The 15,274-nt window shown below is 46.6% G+C and overlaps 1 long non-coding RNA gene across 1 annotated transcript; it reads right to left on the bottom strand.

Annotated features, from left to right (window-relative positions):
• Positions 1-9,508: 9,508 nt before the first annotated feature.
• On the bottom strand, positions 9,509-11,970 carry LOC123385623. Its single transcript, XR_006598508.1, has 3 exons — positions 11,298-11,970; positions 10,437-10,691; positions 9,509-9,919 (listed from the first exon to the last, which is right to left on the bottom strand). It is a non-coding gene; the product is annotated as an uncharacterized LOC123385623 (long non-coding RNA).
• Positions 11,971-15,274: the final 3,304 nt, after the last annotated feature.

The following is a 15,274-nucleotide window of genomic DNA, read 5'->3' as shown; positions in this document are numbered from 1 at the left end:
CTCTTACGGACTGAATGTTTGTGCCTTCCCAAAATTCATATATGGAAACTCTACTCCTACCCCCTTCCCCGGTGTGATCGTATTTGGAGAGCTTTGGGAGGAAATTAGGGGAAGATGAAGGCGTGTGTGTGGAACTCTCAAGGATGGGACAGGTGGCCTTCTAAGAACCTTATAAGAGCTTGCTTCCCCTGTCTTCTCTCGCCGTGTGATGATCCAATGACTAGTTGGCAGTCTGAACCTTGGAAGAGGATTCTCACTGGAGCCTGACTGTGCTGGTCCCCTGATCTTGGACTTCTGGTCTCCAGAACTACAAGACATAAATGGCTGTTGTTTCTAAGCCACCCAGCCTATGGTGCTTTGTTATGGCCTCAACTGACTAGGACACTGCCTTCCAAAGTGGCTGCGCCATTTTGCTTTTTCACTGGTAAAGAATGAGAGTTCCGGCTGCTCCACACTCTCATCAACATTTCACGTTGTCAGGGTTTGGGATTTTGGCCGTTCTACCAGGTGCGTAGGGGGATCCCATGATTGTTTTAATTTGCAATTTCCTAATGATGTCGGGTGTTGAGCATCCTTTCATATGCTTACTTGCTGTCTGTATATCTGTGGTGAAGTGTTTCTTCAGCTCTTTTGCTCCTTTGTTAAAAATGCTTATTTATTTATTTTTGAGAGAGGGCGCAAGACGGGGAGGGGCAGAGAGAGAGGGAGACGCAGAATCCTAAGCAGGTTCCAGGCTCCGATCTGTTAGCACAAAGCCTGACGCAGGCCTCGAACCCACGAGCGGTGAGATCATGACTCGTCGGATGCTTAATCGACTGAGCCACCCAGGTGCCCCTCTTTTGCTCCTTTTTATTAAAAAAATTTTTAACATTTACTTATTTTTGAGACAGAGAGACAGCATGCACGGGGAGGGTCACAGAGAGAGGGAGACACAGAATCGGAAACAGGCTCCAGGCTCTGAGCCATCAGCCCAGAGCCCGACGCAGGGCTCGAACCCACGGACCGTGAGATCATGACCTGAGCCGAAGTCGGATGCTTAACGGACCGAGCCACCCAGGTGCCTCTCTTTTGCTCCTTTTTAATTGTGTTGCTCGTTTCCTTGTTTTGGACTGTTAAGAGTTCTTTGCATGTTTTGGATAACAGTGCTTTATTGACTATGTCCTTTGCAAACATTTTCTCCCAGTCTCTAGCTTGTCCTCTCATTCTCTGAAGCCCCTTTGTTTTTTTTTTTTTAATTTTTTTTTTCAACGTTTATTTATTTTTGGGACAGAGAGAGACAGAGCATGAACGGGAGAGGGGCAGAGAGAGAGGGAGACACAGAATCGGAAACAGGCTCCAGGCTCTGAGCCATCAGCCCAGAGCCTGACGCGGGGCTCGAACTCACGGACCGCGAGATCGTGACCTGGCTGAAGTCGGACGCTTAACTGACTGCGCCACCCAGGCGCCCCATGAAGCCCCTTTGTTTTTTAAGCTTACTATTCTTGGTTCACTGAAGTGACACACACAATTGGAAAAAGTTTAAATTTCTACCGGAAAATCTCATCTTCTCCCTTATGTATTAATTACAGGCTGGCTCGTGCCATTCTCCCTCCAGTCTCCCAAACATCATTTCTCAAGTTGCCCGGAGTCATTTTACATCCACTTCCCCTAAAAGTCTGGGTCCCAAGATTTCCCACGTAAGAGGGGGCCTGTTACATGTTTGAGCCTTGGCTGTCAGATGGAAACAAAGTGGAGATCTCTTCACTTTTATCCACCTATCATCTTTTCACATTTCCTCTTCCTGAATCAGTTTCCCATTGGCTTTGGTAGTTTTCTTTGTCCCCTCACAGCCGTAAGGCAAAAATGGTGGCCTGATTTCACAACCAAGGGAGACAAAAATTGGGGTGTGATTGGTTTCCCATAGAATGCACCACTGGAGCCAGCCGCAAAGAAGATTCGGCTGCTCATTTGTGCTATCGTTTTCAGGCATTAGCGCCTTACTTATTAACGCATGAGTGAAGGGAGTTGGTGAATGATGGTGCGTGAGGACACTTATTTGGATTTTCACATAGGTTGACGAAATCGAAGCGGAAGTCTAAGGCCCAGTAGCAAGGCTCTGTGTTTTCCAGGCAAGTCTGTGGAGATGATCAGACATAAGGAACTCCACGAACTTTTTTGTTCATTTAGAGTGTCCGTGGAAAGCGAAGGAAAGGGGAAACTACTCTTGTCCAGCAAACAATGTTGCTTCGAAAGCCTCACTCCTAAAGGCCTGTCGTTCCGATCTAGGTGAAAAAGCCAATCTGAACGTTGTGGCACGACTCCGATGTCCCACGTGTTCAGCACAGGCAGGAAGACACAGTTCAAGTAACAATGAGTAAAAGCCAGCCAGCCAGACGAGCTTGTTTTTCAGGTTTCGAGGGGTAATTTGCTCTTTTGACAGATATTTGTGTGTTCCCTGTTCTGGGCAAACCAGCCCGTACGGCCAGAAAAACATAGTCAGAGGGACACATCCAAGACACCAAAAGTTACACGACCTGAGAAGAGCAAAAGTCATTTCGAGTTCTCAGAAGGAGGGAGTTCTGTCCGTTCAGCAGGTGCCACCAGACAGACTTCAAGGACGAGGTGATCGTGAGCTAGGTCTTAACAAAGGACAGGATGTTGGCAAGTGGAGACGGCAGGAAAGGGCGTTTTGGATGGAAGAGCATCTTGGGGAAAATGTGTGGATGTAGAAGTCTGTGTCCTCTGGTTCCCATTTGGGAAAAGACCAGTTCGCTGTGGCTGGAACGTAGAACATACATACGGACGTAAACGAGAAGGGAAAAGGGTTAGGCGAGACAACATCAGGACTCTTGTATTCGTCATCTTTGCTGCTTAAGGAATTACCCCCCACTTTAGCAGCTTTGGGCAAAACTAATTATTATTTAATAGTTTCTGTGGGTGGGGCGCCTGGCTGGCTCAGTCGGTTAAGCATCTGATAGCGCCTCAATTCATGATCTCACTGTTCGTGGGTTCGAGCCACGCGTTGGGTTCTGAGTTGGTGACTCAGAGCCTGAAGCTGCCTCAGATTCTGTGTCCCCCCCCCCCCCCCCCCCCACTGCTCGCACTCTGTCTCTCTCTCAAAAATAGATAAACATTAAAAAAATTGTTTTCAATTTCTTTGGGTCAGAAATCTGGTGTAGTTTAGCGGGGTGACTCAAGCCTGCTCAGGGTCTCCCAGGAGGCTGCAGTCAAGGGTATCTGTGAGTCTGGATTGTAGTCACCCGATGCTTGTCTGGAGCTGGAGGTTCCATTTCTTTTTTTTTTTTTTTAATTTTTTTTTCAACGTTTATTTGTTTTTTGGGGGGACAGAGAGAGACAGAGCATGAACGGGGGAGGGCTAGAGAGAGAGGGAGACACAGAATCGGAAACAGGCTCCAGGCTCTGAGCCGTCAGCCCAGAGCCTGACGCGGGGCTCGAACTCCCGGACCGCGAGATCGTGACCCGGCTGAAGTCGGACGCTTAACCGACTGCGCCACCCAGGCGCCCCTGGAGGTTCCATTTCTAATCTCACATAGCTATGGATATCGTGAGGATGTCACGCGCTGTGGATCATTCGGGGCCAGTTTCAAGTCCGACGGGCGCAACTCTCATTACAGGGGTGCAGGGGGGGCTCTGCACATCTCTGAGGGGCTACGGTCATATTGGAGACGTTATGGAAGAATTTTTGAGCAGCCGAGCCTGGGAACGAATAAACAGAACTGTACGCCTCCCAAAATGTACTTGGTGACATCCAACCTCACGCATTAGATAAATGGCGGAACGAGTAGGGGCTGGGGTGAACAGCTGGAGGAATACTGCAGGTCTAGATGAGATCTAATAAGGCCCAGCTGAGATAGAAGCAGCAGGGTGGGAAAGGAGATCCAGATGCCCTAGTCAGTAGCGCAAAGGATATCTCAATAGAACTTAGTATCTATCTCCAGAATAACTCAAGCAGGGGTCCAATGATGCCTAATGCACTTGCTGTATATGTATGCATATGTGAAAGACATTAAATACTTAATATTTAGGTGGTCGGCGAATAGAGAAACATCTTTATAAAGATGCATTCAAAAAGCACATTGTTTCAGGGACTAGTGGCTCTGAAGTCACTTGCTGTTTCGGACTTAATCCTAGCAGGCCATCTCGTTTCGTGACAGCAAAAAAAGGAAGAATAGAATACAACGTGCTCCTTCCAATCCCTTTGCTCATCACCGGAGCATTTCACTCCTCACCTGCTCGGAAAGCCAATAAGCCAGCAAACCCCTGGGCCAGGGCCCAGAACTGGCATCCACTCCAGCTCTTGGATGTAAGTCAGACCAATTACAGGTTGTGGAGACACTGCAGGTTGTTTGAAAACATTAAGTAGGTCAGATCATCCTGTGAAACGTAGGCTGCCAACTTCTTCATTAGTCAGGAGACCATTTATTCAATTATTCATGTATTTGACATCTGTTTCTAGAGTTCAGGGCAGTGTGATGGAGATTCGGAGTCTTACCAAAAGGAGTCTGAGACCCTGCCCTCTGGAGATCTACAGTCTTGCAGGGACATAGCCATAAAAGGCTAGAATACGATGGCGCCATTATACGCCATGCAACACAAATTTCACGGCGACACGGTTGAAACAGCCCATCAACGTATTTTTGGATCCCTCCCTAATAGCAAAGTTGAGAAGTGGTGAAAAAAACTGCAGTAAGACAGTGCCGTCGGCAGGGAACCAGCATTTCCAAGCCAGCCTCCGACCGCCAAGATGGCCCATGACACTATAAATATAGTTCAGGTGGTCTGAAACCGTGCTCTAAGAACTGAAATGTCACGCCTCGCTTTTTATCAAGCCGAGAGAAGAATTAGTTAAAATCACAGCCGCTCCCTGGATGAAGACGGCATTAAGACTATCTTAACTGGGATCTCTGAAAATCATCCACTAATCCAAAGGCGGGCAAAAATACCAACAACGCGTCAAGAAGGAGGCAGAAAGATGAAACATCACAGGTAACTTTAAAGGTCGGGGCCGGGTCAGTGCTACTCTGCAGGCCTGCCCGAGCAGAGTTCTGGTGATGAGTACTTCTGGGGCCGATGAGTAGGGACAGCTTCTCTGGGAACAAGCAACAGGGGTAGTAGGAGGGTCGAGGCACAGGCATTGGAGGAGATGATGAGTCGGGAAATGATGGCCTCCACAGGCTCAGGACATAAGCAGTGCCAGGGATATAGAGAGTCAGCAACATGGTTTCATGGCTGATGAGAGCAGGTGTAGAGGCATGGCCAGCCCTTCTTGTTCTCACTTGTCTGGATGGAGGGAAGAAGTGACCGCTACAACTGGACGATGGTTTCTTCCATCTGGAATAAGTACCCCCTCGCGGACAGTCCCGAAGCATCTTGAGCTCGCCTGTCTCACAGCACCCAGTTGTGATTGCCTCCTTACTTGTGGGGGCCCCTGCGGAGGTTATAATCTTCTTGATGTGTCCCTTACTTCTCTATTTGCGTTACCCCGCACGGTGCTTAGCGTACGGACGCCATTAGATGTTTGCTACATGAGGCAGTGATTGGACCATTTGTTGTTGGGTTTTGTTGGAGCGTAGATGGAGGAGCGTGAACCGCGGGACGTTAGATGGGGAAGACAGCGTGAACGTGTAATGAATATTTCTCATCTACCCAGTATCTGAACCCCCCCCATCTTTTCCTTTGAGGAATTCCCAGTTTCCTTGGTGGAATTCACCATTTTTGAGTCACGGAAGGAGGCGGATCCTACCCACCCTTAAAGGTGGCCAATCTGTCAACTCCTCTTTGCCGACCTCCCTTGCCGCTAGGGCATGGACATGGGACCCGAGGTCCACCAGCCAGATGCACCCCATCCCCTGCATCTGTGAATAGGGAACTTGTAAGAAGCAGGGACAGAAGAAAATCCACATTGGCATGGGTGACACTTGCAGAATTTTGTGCGTGGGTTAGCCATAGGATGGTGGAGGGTGGAAGACCGTGAACATGCCAACACCGCGTGGGAACTACCTCTTCTAGCGTTCGGTGGCAGCTGCCGTGGTGTCCTCCTCCATCCAGTTCCTCGGCATGACTTTGAGAATTCATTCTGGCACCGTAAGCTTCTGAGCCTGGTTCTCCAGCCCTCCCAGCAATTTTGTGAGCTGCCCAATATCCCTTTTGAGAAATTCTTTTTTTACTTAAATCAACCGGAGTCGGTTTCTGTAACTTGCAGCGTGGAACCCTCACTGATACAAGGTTAAATCCTGGGGGACCAGGTTAGAACTTTCCAATATTATCTGCAGGCAGCAGGGAACCACTTACACTTTTTAAGGGGCTTGTGACAATCACAGAAGTGCCCTAAGAAGATCAAACTGACAGCAGCATGTAGCACGAACTGGAGGAAGATGAGTCTGGAAGAAGAGAGAGCAGGTAGGAAGCTTTTGCACCTATGCAGGTGAGAAGCGATGCAGTAATGAGGGACCGCACTAGAGATTCGTAACTGCTCAGATGGTCGGCAAACAGAGAGAGGTCCGTGGCTGATTCCCTTTCTGGTTTTCCGCAGGGATTTCAGGCTAGTGCAGGGAAAACTGTGCTTCAGGGGAGAATGCGTCATTCCGATCACACCTTCCCAGATTATCTGACTCTAGTCTTTCAGCGACTCGAAGCTATGTTGCAACTCGGTAATTGGTAGACAAGTGATAGGGCCGTAAAATAATTCTTGTCAACAAACGCATACATTCTGCGTCGCGGAGATTCCGCTGGCTTTCCTTCCTTCCTCATGGTGGAAGAGGCCGGTTTTGCCGCCATGTGCCCCATTCTGATCTATGAACGTGACCTTCGATGAACATTCTCCCTCGAACTTACTGAAACAGCTCACTAGTGTCCGCGCTAGTGAAATAAATAAAATCCTTAACTTGCGTTCATATTTACATCTGTCTGACACTCTGATCTAAACCTTTTGGTAAAAAAACGTTCACAACCTTGATTTCTTTCTTTGTAAATGGCTTCTGGAAACACAGCTCCAAAAGTAGATAAATGACTGTGATTCCTGTCATCCTACGTTTGTGTTTAGCACTAGAGGTGAATTTCTAGTAAATGACAGAATTTACCTGAAAGAGGGCCACTTGCCAAGTGCAAAGGCCAGTGTTTCGAAAGTTAAGTCCAAATAAGATATCAAAAGCTTGGTGCAATCTCTGCCTTCCGGAGAACCCTGAGAGTTCCCACGGTGAGCTTGCTTCTCTTTTCCCAAAATTTTTCGGCCTATCCTTGAAGATAGCACTTTTGTTAATCGCAGAAAAAAGCGACATCATGTCAAGTGACAGAAAAAGAACAGGGGTTGCATCCATATTATCGGCAGCCGTCAAAAAGAAATAGATATTTGTTGTTGTTGTTGTTGTTTTTAAATTTTTTTTCCCATGTTTTTATTTATTTTTGGGACAGAGAGAGACAGAGCATGAACGGGGGAGGGGCAGAGAGAGAGGGAGACACAGAATCAGAAACAGGCTCCAGGCTCCGAGCCATCAGCCCAGAGCCCGAAGCGGGGCTCGAACTCACGGACCGCGAGATCGTGACCTGGCTGAAGTCGGACACTCAACCGACTGCGCCACCCAGGCGCCCCAAGTTGTTGTTGTTTTTAATGAGGTCAGCTTTATGCCCAACGTGGTGCTTGAACTGACGACCCTGAGCTCAAGAGTCACGTGTTCTACCAACTAAACCAGCCAGGCGCACCTGGATATTGTTTTGTTTTATTTTGTTTTTCTTCATCGTTTTATGTATTCACTTATTTTTAAGAGAGAGGCGGAGAGAGCATGAGTGGGGTAGGGACGATGGGGGTGGGTGGCTGGGTGGGGGACAGGGGATCCAAAGCAGGCTGTCTACTAACAGCAGAGATCCCTAGGAGGGGCTCAAACTCAGGAACCGTGAGATTGTGATCTGAACAGAAGTCGGACGCGTAACCGGTTGAGCCCCCCAGGTGCCCCTAGATAGTTGCTTTTCAAGAAACGGAAGCAGGCAAATAATGATTTCACACGTAGTTGGCTCATTCATACGTCAAGTGTTTGTCTCCCAGTGTCCTAAGTGCATAGATGATCCAGAAGAATTGTATGAGGCGTTAAAATCTCTGCATGTTTTAAGAAAGCCCTACGTAGATCACAATGAGTGTGAACGGATGGTGGTTCTGTTTACAGGGCCAAACTTAGGGCCGCATGCCAAATTCCTTTCAGTGGACTCCAAGGAAATGACCCAATTCCATGGTTACGTTAGAAGATTGTTCTATGGAATATTGCTTCACATAAGTGGACTGTCACATAAGTGGGGTGAGAAGTCTTTGAATCCCTTTCACCGAAATGGAATTCGATTTGTCCTGCAATCATAAAATGTAGGCTCGCGGTGCAAGAAACCCTTCTGTGGGTTCGTGAATGCTGGTCTATTTTTTACACAGAGAGATCTCAGAAGCTAGCATTCAGAAATGTGCTCACGCAATATGTCACAATATGTTGTTTAACAAAAATATAGAAGAAAGTCATATCTGCCGCAAATGAGGAGTGTCATTAATGGATCAGCTGCAAGTTGCTCACAGGCGTCTGACTTGGCACTTGGCTGGAGGGAACCACTTACTTAAGCAATTCCTCGCTATTAGTTTTCGCTTGTTTGTCTTGGCTTCAGCACAAAGCTGCTTTCAAAAGCAGGTGACAAAATGAATTCTACAAAGGCTCAAGCATACGACCTTACTTCGGGTCATTTGTAACTTCGCAGATTGCTGGTAAAGAGCGTAAGAGCATTAATAGGCTGGCGGTTTTTTGTTGTTTTTTTTTTAAACCCATTTGGATAAGGGGTTTCTCAGAAAGAACCTTGCCATCCACAAGCGCCTGGGTAGCTCAGTGGGTTAAGCGTCCTATTCTTGATTTCTGCTCAGGCCATGATCTCACAGTTGGTGGAATTTGAGCCTCACACGGGGCTCTGAGCCCATAGCAAAGAGTCTGCTTGGGGTTCTCTCTCTCCTGTTCTCTCTCTCTCTCTGCCCCTCCCTCCTGCTCCTCTTCCCCTCCCTCTCTGTCTCAAATATAAATAAGCAAACATTAAAAAAGAAAGGGAGGAAGGAAGGAAGGAAGGAAGGAAGGAAGGAAGGAAGGAAGGAAGGAGGGAAGAAAGGAAGAAAGGAAGGAAAGAAGGAAGGGAGGAGGGAAGGAAGGAGGAAAGGGAGGGAGGGAGGGAGGGAGGAAGGAAGGAAGGAAGGAAGGAAGGAAGGAGAGAAGGAAGGAAGGAAGGAAGGAGGGAAGGAAGGAAGGAAGGAAGGAAGGAGAGAAGGAAGGAAGGAAGGAGGGAAGGAAGGAAGGAAGGAAGGAAGGAAGGAAGGAAGGAAGGAAGGAAGGAGAGAAGGAAGGAAGGAAGGAAGGAAGGAAGGAAGGAAGGAAGGAAGGAGGGAAGGAAGGAAGGAAGGAAGGAAGGAAGGAAGGAAGAAAGGAAGGAAGGAGGGAAGGAAGGAAGGAAGGAAGGAAGGAAGGAAGGAGGGAGAGAGGGAAGGAAGGAAGGGAGGGAGGGAGGGAGGAAGGACGAACCTTGCCATCCATAAAGCACGGGCTTAAAGCAGACTATGTGCAAATCGTGACTCCATCATCCCCACGCTGTTTGACCCTGAGCAAATTGCTTCAACCTCCCATGTCTTGGTGACTCATCAGTAAATCCAGAGTCCTGATGAGACATAAATACGTGAAGTGCTCAGGATAAAGTCTGGTCTGTAGAAATTCCTTCAAAATGCTTGCTGATATTTTTAAGATCTAATTAATGGTTGAAAAAAGCGTTCCTGAAAACTACGGTCCCAACTCCTTCCCAACATGTAGAGGGGAAAAAGCATCTTCAGTACCGCCAATGGCCAGGGAAGAGCAACGTGTCAGACTAGTCGCTTCTCTGTTCTGTGATGTCCTCCCTCCCCTGCACGTTGGCCACGCTCCTGTGAAAAGGACCCAATAATGAAAATGATTGGTTTGTAGGAACCTCCCATGAGATGTGAAAGGAAGGGTCCCTGGACTACAGCCCATCCTTTTTTTTTTTTTTTTTTAATAAATGTGTATTTAAAAAAAATTTTTTTCCCGTTTATTCATTATTGAGAGACAGAGAGAGACAGAACATGAGTATGGGAGGGGCAGAGAGTGGAGGAGATGCAGAATCTGAGCAGGCTCCAGGCTCTGAGTTGACGCGGGGCTCAAACCCGTGAACCGCGACTCGGTGTCCTGAGCTGAAGTCGGACGCTCAAGCCACTGAACCACCCAGGTGCCCCTAGAGCCCATCCTCGGTAGGAAATTACCTGACGCTTCCTCAGCTCAGTGGGAATGATCAGAATTTCTTTTGATCATTCTTTTTGCACATTCCAGCACATCTCATCCCGAATGGTGAGCGCAATAAATGTAAACACCACTGCCTTTTATCTCTCTGGCTAAATAGTTGGGAAGTCTGAGTGGGGTCCTTACCTCCTCAGGCTTATTTTCAAAGCATCAGTCCTCGAAGAGGTAGACGGACTTCCTGCTCCTGGACGAGGCGGCCTGCTGTTAACGTTCCCCTCGAGGGGTTAACATTCCAGGGATGACCCCACTAGTGTGTTGTGTGGAGAAGTGGGCAGTGCCTCCCAGGATTCCCGGACCCCAACCAAGAGGAGCCGGGAGGCATGAGGGAGTTCACCCAGAGCGTGAACGAGTCACATAACTTCTTGTAACTTGCAACACAAGCTTTGTTTAACATTCAAGTAAGATGCCAGGGATAAGAGGGAGAGAGGGAGGGAGAGAAAGAGAGAGAGAAAGTTAAGTAAGCTATGGTGAGGACAGCCTAAAGGTCAAAATTGTAATATTAAATAAATCTTACAAGATTTTATAAACCCTAATTTATTGTCTATGTGCAACTGACATTTTAGCTCGTGGTTTAATACCAGACCCTTCAAAGTATTCTTGTAGAAGAATGGTTGATAACCCTCTTACACAGTATAATTGGAATTCTGCATGTTAGAACATTTGGTTTCTGAAAGATTTTTGTAAATGTTAATAGCTGTCTTTTAAAATGGTCTAAGTGTGAAATGCTATGAAAAGCAAAGGTTTAAATGTCACTCTGTCTATAATTTTCATATTGTAAAAACTAAATAAGTTTTTAAAAATGGAAAACCTTAAAAGCCTCCTGCGAGTTTGAAGATAGCCAGTCGTTCATTCTTCTTTTTTGAAATAGATATGACATTTAGCTAAATGAGCCAAATTTGGAACTAAAAGTAAGCTGTTGTTTCCAAAAATTTACTGTTGAACGTTTAGCCTAAACGGAAAGGCAATTAGATTTAGGGAGTTACCCACTTTTTCCCACGCTGCCCGACATCATGGTTCAAGATCTGTCTTTAAAGCGTGCACCTGATGAGGCACCCATGTATACACGGTCATTACCATCTGCGTTTTTATTCTCGACCGCGGCAGTTTGACTCCGGGGTGTGCAGGGGGAACCAGGTTCCTTGGGATGACAGAATGATTTGACTGTTGTGAAAATTGCAAATATTACCCCTTCCTCCCCCACCCCCACTTTTTCCAAATTCTTCTCTCTGGTTAGCATGTTCTTCGCTTTAAATATTCACCGCACATGAGAAAAAGTGTTCATTTTCCTCCCCTGTCTCTATGTGGGAATCTGAATTCTGCGTCCTCTCCAGTACTTAGCAATCTGAGTATATGCACAGGAAGACTGAGCGTCTGATAAAGAAAAAAAAAATTACAATAAGGTCTGTACCTTGCTGCTCAGACCCCGTTTGTGCCTAAATGCACTGGCGTAGTTCTACAAAGTGATGTTGGTTTATGTGGGTGCTGCTAGAAATTTGTTACTCTTCATAAAGTACCAGAGGTTACAAAGGAGTCAATTAATAAACATGTAGAGGGGTGTCTGGATAGCTCAGCAGTTAAGTGTCTGACCCTTCATTTCAGTTCAGGTCATGATCTCACGGTTTGTGGGTTCGAACCCTGCGTCGGACCCTGTGCTGATGCATGGAACCTGCTCGGGATTCGTTCTCTCTCTCTCTCTCTCTCTCTTTCTCTCTCTCTCTCTGCCTCACCCCTGCTCATGTGCACACACTCCGCTCCTCTCTCTCAAAATAAAGCAATAAACATTTTAAAAGATGTAAATGAGGGGCCCCTGAGGCTCAGCTGGTTGAGCCTCTGACTCTGGATTTCGGCTCAGGTCGGGATCCCAGGGTTGTGGGATTAAGCTTGCATCAGCCCATGTTGAGCGTGGAGCCTGCTTAAGATTTTCCCTCTACCTCTCCCCCGCATGTACACATACACACGCTCTCGTTCTCTCTCTCTCTCTCTCTCTGAAATAACATTTTTAAAAAATGTAGATCAGTTGGGATTCCAGAGTTATCTTACAATATAGCACACTCGTGACTGTGTTTCACTATGCCTTGCTCCTTGGAAGAGAAAGGAGTCCAATTACAGCTCAAGCATCAGCACGACACGCAGATCAGACGTACACTTCCTCCGTTCCTCTCAGCACATGCGCGACCTCTCAGTGTCCTTGCCCAGCACACGAGGAAAAGTTGGTTGAGTACTGCTGTTCTGATATACACGAAGGGTATTTTTATAGAATCACGTACAGCTTCACTGAGTGTCCTTCAGCCTTTAATCTGTAAATAGAAACCAGTTTTAGGCCAAGCCAATATCAAAGGCCGAGTCAAGAGTTACCACACTTTCCACCGGGATAAATTAAGGGTACATGTAGTCTGATCCCCCGTCATTGTAACCTTGAGTTTAGTGACAGACCTTCATAATATCACTCTCATAAGCCGGATGCGGTGCCTCCTACTTCTCCATAGTGAAGGAAAACTAAACATCCTTCCATGTGACAATGGGATTTGGGGGCAGGGGCCTCATAGTCTGCGAGAAGCTTTAATAGATGATTATTTAGTTACAGCGCAAGACCGGGGATTCTCAAACGTTAGCCAACATCAAATCATCTGCAGGGGTTGTTAGGATGCAAATTGCTGAGTCCCCACCCCCAGCTCTGATTCAGTAGATCCAGGATAGGGCTGAGATTTTGCATATCTAACAAGTTCCCAGATGGTGCTGATGCTGGCTGTTTCATTGCCACACTTTGAGAACCACTGAAAATTGTGTGCTTTTCCAGCGCCCAAGCAGAAACATAACTGGGTTATAGCTAAGAATCCTGAACAACAAGCGTTCTAAGTCATCTAGGGACATATTTTATATGCTGCCTTTCCTGGTTTACTAGAAAGATGAATCACACAAAACTAGACATTTGCTAGATCATTTACAAAGATCATTTCTCGTGGCCTGGGTCATGGCACGGAGTAGTAAAACTGCTTAAAAATTTTCCAGCTTAAAAAAAAAAAAAAATCCAGCTAAATTCCTGTGGACATGTTCTCTTTGGAGCTTTGATTATTCATTCAGTCTTTTTTTTTCGCCCCTGAAAAACAAGAAGAAGAAGAATAAGTTCCATTTGTTAATTTCTTCTCCTAACATTTACGGGCTTTGTTATTTTGTGGTTCCCATCGGTTTACCTCACGCAACCCTCCCCGCCATCGATGAGAAAGCTTTATCATTCCCATCTGACAGATCCGAGGACGTGGCTGAGGAAGATAAAAAGGACATTTGGAGATACTGCTTTAGATAGTCTGCAAGTTAACCTTGGAGTAAACCACACTACAGAGAGCATTGTCAACTGGCTCTGATTTCTTTTTACCCACTGTGCTTTGACATTAGGCACCCAGCCACACTGAGGAGACCTCGTAAGAAACAGCCCTGTAACTCATTTGCTGCTTTCCTGTAGGGATGCTGCCACGGGCGTTCTGGAATTCTTTATCAAGTGTGTTTTTCGTGAGGACCTGCTGGGCAACTTCTCTTAGGTCTCAGTGCCCCGAGGGGTTGTGTTTCTCCTCAGCACTGAGTTTGATCCACAGTGTAGATCGCACACCCACACATGTCTTCCGTTAGCAGATCAACTTTATTTTTTCATCTTCCAACATCTCTGTAAGACTACTTTTTTTTTTTTTAAGTTTGTGTATTTATTTGGGGCGGGAGAGGGGAAGAGAGAGAATCCCAAGCAGGCTCCGTGCTGTCAGCACAGAGCCCAGTGCGGGACTCAAATCCACAAACCATGAGATCGCGACCTGAGCCGAAATCAAGAGTTGGATACTTAACCAACCGAACCACCCAGGCGCCCCGAGACTATTTACTTTTTAAAATGTTCTCAACAATATGACTAAGACAATTTGAGGAAACTGATAATAAACCTTGTGTCAGCTTGACTGAGCGTGTTTCCTGCAGGAAGATGCCACGGTTCCCCCTGGAACGGAAAACAATAGAAGGAAGTAAGAGTAATGTGATGGGGAGAAATGAATGACTTAGGACCTGTCTCGGTTGAAAGGGCTAAGCAGAGTCTGTGCACCTGTAATTTACGTGGGAAGACCTTGTAACCCATCATTATTATGCTCTTAGCATTTATGGGTTTCCCCCTCATCTCTCATTCCTACTCCATTTGAATATTTCCTTTGTATACCGGTCACATTCCTTCTCGAAAAGTGCTGCGGGGAGGAGGAGAGTTCCCTGATTATTTTGTCAGCAAATAATGAGTTTTGAGTTTCGGATGAGGCCATAGAAGGGAAAGAGTCCTGATTGATTCTGTACAGGGTTATACACCACAGAGGGAGAAAAAACAAAATCCAGGTATGTCTGGTCAACATACTTTCTAAACTATTTAAGAAATCTTTTTTTTTTTAATTTTTTTTTTCAACGTTTATTTATTTTTGGGACAGAGAGAGACAGAGCATGAACGGGGGAGGGGCAGAGAGAGAGGGAGACACAGAATTGGAAACAGGCTCCAGGCTCCTAGCCATCAGCCCAGAGCCCCACGCGGGGCTCGAACTCACGGACCGCGAGATCGTGACCTGGCTGAAGTCGGACGCTTAACCGACTGCGCCACCCAGGCGCCCCGAAACTATTTAAGAAATCTTATGTAGCCTCCTCTTAAAATACCTGGGAACAGCTCCCTGCAGCTTGTTTTCCTTACGGCAAAGCCCACAAAGAAAAAGAGACTCTCCCCACAATTTACTAATTAATCGTAAAGGGGAAAAGAACAACTACACAATGGAAGACCCCTGGCAAGGACCGCCTTACCCAATTTAGGATCACCGAGGACGAGACGAACAGCATCACGGGAAGAGGACACAATACCCCACACCGCTTACCCGACAAGAAATTCTCTATGAGTTTGTTATTAGGAATTCAAAGGGTTGAATGAATATCCTGAATCTTATTCTACCGCAACCTCAGAT

The sequence above is a fragment of the Felis catus genome, chromosome A1, assembly GCF_018350175.1.
Source record: "Felis catus isolate Fca126 chromosome A1, F.catus_Fca126_mat1.0, whole genome shotgun sequence".
In the NCBI taxonomy this organism is placed as follows: domain Eukaryota; kingdom Metazoa; phylum Chordata; class Mammalia; order Carnivora; family Felidae; genus Felis; species Felis catus.
Note: the sequence above shows the minus strand (reverse complement) of the source record. Positions and strands in the feature narration are given on the sequence as shown.